This window comes from Myotis brandtii, unplaced genomic scaffold, assembly GCF_000412655.1.
Source record: "Myotis brandtii unplaced genomic scaffold, ASM41265v1 scaffold931, whole genome shotgun sequence".
NCBI classification, from domain to species: domain Eukaryota; kingdom Metazoa; phylum Chordata; class Mammalia; order Chiroptera; family Vespertilionidae; genus Myotis; species Myotis brandtii.
In genome coordinates this window covers 1,538,826-1,545,550 of record NW_005371843.1, presented here as the reverse complement: position 1 = coordinate 1,545,550, position 6,725 = coordinate 1,538,826, and positions in this window count along the sequence as shown.

The following is a 6,725-nucleotide window of genomic DNA, read 5'->3' as shown; positions in this document are numbered from 1 at the left end:
TATTATAAGATTTGGGCTCAGGCAAGGTGATTTTGAAGACGATTCAAGGAAGTGAGTTTTGTTCCAGATCGGGTGCTGACAGGAGACAGGGCAATCCCACCAATGGTTACCTTAACAATCTTTATTGCAGAGGTGGGGTGAACAAAGCACACAGAGAGTTGTTGCTGGAGAATGAATGATAGTTGTTCATGTCAGCAGGGCCAGGGGGAAGCCCAACCATTTTTGAGGTCACACAGTATTTTTGTTTTTACCTCTGTCACACGTGATTATGAAGTGGTCTCATCCTGGACAGTCCTCATCAGATGCTGATATTGTGTAAAATCCACAGCAGAAGAAACTACAACCTAGCTGGTGGCAAGAGATGTCAGGAGTCAGGGCTGCCTTTTTCCCTCTCGCTCTTTACTGTTGCCTAGACATCGTTTTGACTCTTTCTTTGAGATGAGAAGAAACAGACTTACCAAAGCACAGGTTTGAGTAATTTATGGCTGTGGATGCATATTACCAGTTTGATTTTCAGAAGTGTGTATCAGTTTACTCTTTTGCTGGCATAAGAGTAAAGTTATACTGGGATAAATGTTGAGCAACTTTCAGAAAGCCTGTATCTTCAATGGTTGGGTGATTTGTTAGAGAGTAACCCAAACCTTCTGTGCTTTTAATGGTTCTACCGCTCTGGTTCTCTGTTGTTAGGTCTTACTGCTGAATGGTCATATGAGGAGGGGTCATTCATATTTACCCTGCCCACATATGCGTCCCTCTTCGCCCAGTAGCAGACCTCTTTCCTTTTTGTTCATTGAGATCAATAACTCCCACCAACACTGGGACTGCTTTTTTGTCATTATCCCATCCTGCCCATTTTATCCTCCTCATGTCAATAATCATGAATTGGTATAGTTCCTCCCTTCGAGTCATTTTTCCCCCAGGTTAAATGGACAACAAGGTGTCATGAATCAAACTGGTCTTCTCCATGCTCTTTTAGATGCTCCTGTGTAGAGCTGAGCTTTCAGAAGCATCCCTTCTTGCTGGTGCTAGCGTGTGTGTACCAGGTCATCTGTAGGTCAGCTAGAACAGTGGCTCTCAGGTAGTTTTGACCATGACACTCAATAAGAAATATTGAAATTTTACATCATGAACAAATATGTATAAATGCATCTTCACATATATGCACATCAGCCCCCACATTTATATACATGCATATCGCAAATACATAGGACTACAGGATTGGAAAAAAGTTTCACAAACATGTCTTTGCTACATACCTTGTGTTTAAACCCCCTAAGTTAATGTTTTTATGTCTTAGTGATAGAGGAATGTCTCCTTGGTTAGGAGTCAGCAAGCGCTAACATATAATAATTAATTTCTACATTCTTACTTTTCATCTTATATTCTTTACCTTAGATTTATTTTATTTTATTTTTTTAAATATATTTTATTGATTTTTTACAGAGAGGAAGGGAGAGGGATAGAGAGTTGGAAACACTGATGAGAGAGAAACACCGATCAGCTACCTCCTGCACACTCCCCACTGGGGATGTGCCTGCAACCAAGGTACATGCCCTTGACCAGAATAGAATCTGGGACCCTTGAGTCCTCAGGCCGTCACTCTATCCACTGAGCCAAATTGGTTAGGGCTTTTTTTTTTTTTAATAAATATTTTTTAATTGATTTTTTTTTTTTTTATAGAGAGGAAGGGAGAGGGATAGGATAGAGAGTTAGAAACATTGATCAGCTGTCTTCTGCACACCCCCTACTGGGGATGTTCCTGCAACCAAGGTACATGCCCTTGACCGGAATCGAATCTGAGACCCTTCCGTCCACAGGCCGACGCTCTATCCACTGAGCCAAACTGGTTGATTTATTTATTTTTTTTGTACCAAGAAATTTTAACTTGTTTGTTACAGCCCAAACCTGAGTCCAGCTACTCATTACTCACTCCCAGAATTCAGACTCTGTAGTCAATTCAACCACAACCAAAAATTCACCTTGATGTAAAATGATGCTTGCTTCCTCCTTAATTAGATACCGTCAGCATTTATTCTCATACATATGTTTCCATATTTTAGCCCAAAGCTTGGCAATTATTTTACTAATTGTAAATCTATGCTTATTTCTTTCTGACTTCTCACCCCAAACGTGGGATCTGACTCTGAGGAATGGAGGGTTAGGGCAGGAAGAGAATTGGATACTCTGGGCAAGACTAGAATTTCAGGTAAAGGAAGAGGCCTGTGTTAAGTAAGGGAGAAGACACCTTGTTAGACAAGGAAGAGGTGTTCTTTCAGCTGCTAAGGTATTCTCAGAGGGGTCTGTGGCCCCTAAGCTCCCAGGTCCTCCCATTTCCAATTCCACTTATCAGCGTCCAGTCCCTTCCTTATCTCCAGGATACTGCTCAGGCTCTGACATTGACTACCGATATTTCTTCATTGTGAAAAAAATCATGTTTTGTTTTGTTCATCAGTCTTGCAGCTAATAGAGGTGAGATTCTTTTAGCTCTCTCTGTTACGAGGTTGCCCCCTTTATTCTGCTATCTCCTCAATCCTACACAAAATGGGAACTTTCCCCACAGGCAGATAGGAAGGTTCAGTATTGAAATAGACAAATACCCATTGTCTATATATGATGAATAATTTTCTAGTTTGTCATTGGCCTTTAATTTTGATGATTTTTGGTGTACAGAATTTTTAAAAATGTCAACAATTTATAGATACTCCCTTTGTGTTTTTTTTTCATTAAGACAATTATTTTAATTATTTTTCAAAAGTTTAAATCTTTCAATGGAAAATATCAAGGTTTTTTGAAGTTATTTATTACGAAGTAAAATTGGACTTAGTCTAAAAATGTCAAAGGCTATTTAATTATAAGGAAAAGTGGTCTTCTCCCCTACTCCTCCTCAGCATTAATTTTTATTCTTTTAGCTGTATTTACTTTCCAATATTTGCCCATGTACCTTTCAGTACTGTACCTCTTTATGTAGCTTATACTGCTATTTTTTTTCTTTTTCAAATTTGTACATTATTGAGTTTCTTTTTGGGAAGATGAGGACTCAGCCTTCTTAAATTATAACCACACATATTTCTATGCATCCTTCTCACCCCCAAATCCACATCACAATTTCTATTTAAATAAATACCATTTACATTATTTTACTAGGTTAATATGAGTTATAGTTGACAATGTACTACAATTGCATGTCAGTTCTTATAAAACTTATGTTTTTTGGGGGGAGTTACAGACTGCTTCATCTTTTTTATTTGTTAATTACTCATTAGTAATTAGCTTCAAATTGTATGATTAAATTGTAGAAATTCTCAAAAAAGGTCCAAGAACTGCAAATAAACTACTAGTTTCCTTTCCTTTGTTCTTGACTACATCTCACCTGGAGTCCTGCAAGCTCTTATTCCAAATTGGAGGTGCTTTTCAAATCTGCTCATTATTTGTTGTGCTGAGACCTCCCTACACCTGGACCTCCCTTTGCTGTATTGCTATGTTGGATCTTCTATGTAATAAATACCAGGTATTTTTCTTCTACTCTCCTGCTTTAGTTTACTCCCTACAGTTTTGTCTGTTTCAGAATGTGCCCTGCAGTACATTTCTTTACACACACACACACACACACACACACACACACACACTGATGAAGCTGTGGTGGCGGGGTCCGAGGCAGAGGCAGTTAGGGGTGATCAGGCAGGCAAGTGAGTGGTTAGGAGCCAGCAGTCCCAGATTGCGAGAGGGATGTCCGACTGCCAGTTTAGGCCCAATCCTGCAGGGATCCCAATCCCTCGGGGGAAGTCTGACTGCCAGTTTAGGCCCAATCCCACAAAGATCCCTGAGGGATCAGGCCTAAACTGGCAGTCAGACTTCCCCCGAGGGGTCCAGGATTGTGAATTTCATGCACCAGGCCTCTAGTGTGTGTGTGTGTGTGTGTGTGTGTGTGTGTGTGTGTGTGTGTGTATCCTATATAATAAAAGCCTAATATGCAAATCAACCTAACGACAGAATGACTGGTGGAACAACTGGTCGCTATGATGCGCACTGACCACCAGGGGGCAGACGCTCAACACAGGCGCTGCCCCCAGCCCACAGGCCCTAGGCCAGCCTAGGTGGATGCCAGTGGAAGCCGCCAATCACCCCGCTGGTTGCCCCGCAGAGGGAGGTGACCGGCAGCAGCAGGGGGCAGGGTCAGTGAGCAGGTGGCGCCAGGTCAGCTAAGGCAGGTGCCAGCAGGGCCCCCCTAGTTGCCCTCCGGTCGTCCCACAGATTGGCCCTGATTGCTGGCCAGGTCTAGGGACCTTACCCATGCATGAATTTCATGCACCGGGCCTCTAGTGAAGCCATTAGAGGCCATTTTGAAGCCATTTCTGCATTGTCTTCCAGGTTTTAGAGTTGCTCTTGAGAAACTCAGTGACATTTTGGTTCCCAGTCTTCTGTATGCGATATGTTATTTTTCCTGTGAAAGTTTTTCAAAACTTGTCTTAAACCTTAAGTTACTAAAATTTCATTAGTGTATGATTTGCTTGTTCTCTCTCTCATATTTATCCTATCTATCTATCTATCTATCTATCTATCTATCCATCCATCTATCTACCTACCTATCTATCTATCTATCATCTAACTTTCTATCTATCAATCTACCTACCTATTCATCTAACTACCTACCTTGTTCCATTTGTTGTTCTTTGGGCATTTTGTATACCTTCAACTTAGGGATATTTTCTTATATTATTCGATAATTTAATTTCTTTCATATTATCTGTTCTTTTTTTCCTGAAAACTGTTTAAGCTAAATATGAAATTTCCTAGATTAGTGATCCAATTTTTAAGTATTTTCCAGCTTGTCATCTTAGTATTTTTTTCAGTTTTTAGAAATCTATACCGTGACTTCATATAACAAATATTTTATTGCAATTTTAAAAGTCAGGTTTATTGAGGTATGATTTGCATGTAGTCAGAGTTACAGCTTCTAGTGCACAATTCCACGCCTTTTGAAAAAGTTTTAATGTAATCAAGATATAGACTCATTCATTCATGTTCCTTTATAGTAAGCATCTCTTTCCATTCCTAGACCCTGAAAACCAATCTCTGACCTAGTTTTGCCTTTACCTGAATATCATAGAAATGTTTTACTTTCAAAATCTTCAGGTAGCTGCTTTTTGTATTCTGTACAAATTTTTTAGTTGCAATCAGTGAAAGAGATAGATTGATAGACTTTCTCCATGTTGGCTATTTTTTTCTGCATTTATTTAAATGATCATGTAATTTTTCGTCTTTAGTCTGTTGATATGGTGAACTATATTGATTGATTTTCCAATGTCGAATCAGCTTTGCATTCTGAGATAAACCTCAAATAAAAAAAATATATTATTTTTTTCTGGATTTAATTTGCCAGTTTTTGTAGAGGATTTTTACAACTAAATTCACAAGGAATATTTTTCTTATTTCTAATTTAATTCTTTTCATGGTTTTTGGTATCAAGATAATCTGACCTCAGAAAATGAGTTGAGAGCATTCTCTCCTTCTCTATTTTCTGAAAGAGTTTATAAAGAATTGCTATTATTTCCTCCATAAATGTTTGATAGACTCCACCAGTGAAGTTATCTGGGCTTGGAGTTTTCTTTGTGGGAAGATTTTAAACGATAAATTCAGCCCAGCTGGTATGGGTCAGTGTTAAAACCAAGAGGTCACTGATTCCTCATCAGGGCACATGCCCAGGTTTTGGGCTGGATCCCCAGTAGGGGGCATGCAAGAAGCAGCCTATTGATGTTTCTGTTTCTCTATTCTTCTCTCTTTTTCTCTCTATAAAATCCCTAAAAAATATTAAAAATTAAACAAACTAAAAATTAATTTTTATTAAGTATAGGAATAATAGGTATTTCTTCAGTGAGCTTTGATAGTTTCTGTCTTTCAAGGAATTTTTCTACTTCATGTAAGTTGTTGAATTTGTAGGCCCAAAGTTGTTCATAATATTCCCTTATATACTTTTAACATCTCTAGGTTTTATTGTTTGTAGCCTCACCCAAGTGATTTAGAGAGTAAATAATTCATTTTTATTTTAGTAATCATTATCTTTAAGTAAAAATGTCTATTTTACATCAATTATTTAGCTAAAGAATTAGTATGATTTGTTTTCTCCTAATGAGATTGGGAATATACCTTTTATTTAGTCCTAAATTTTTTCATTGAAATTTTATATTATATATGTTTGTTATAAGAATAAAATTTGACATTTGCATTATGTAATCATATTTAAAATAACTATTTACATAACATTATCTTCAACGACAGCTTCAATGATGATTTCCAATTCTTTTATGCCTTGACCTCCCCTTTTTTTGCATTTTTCACTTTGATTAATTTCTTAGTTTACCAGAGGGATAGGTGAATTGTATACTTGCTGAAAAACCTTTGCACGTGAAGAAGTCCTTTGTAGCTGAAGAATAACTTGGCTGGACATACAATTCTTTGACAGCAGAATTTTTATTTTAGATAATAATATATTTAGGTAGAGCTATTATAAGCACTAACCATATATTGATTCATTTAATTCTTCTCTGAAATAGCTGTTATCATTATCCTCATTTTGAAGATGGTATAACCAAAGCATAGAAAGCTTAAGTAACTTGTCAAAGGTTAAACAAGTGGTAAGTGGAGTCAGATTTAGAACCAGCCAGTTTTGTTTCAAAACCTATGCTCAAAATCACTACACCACGTGATCCATTAGATCACCGGTTCTC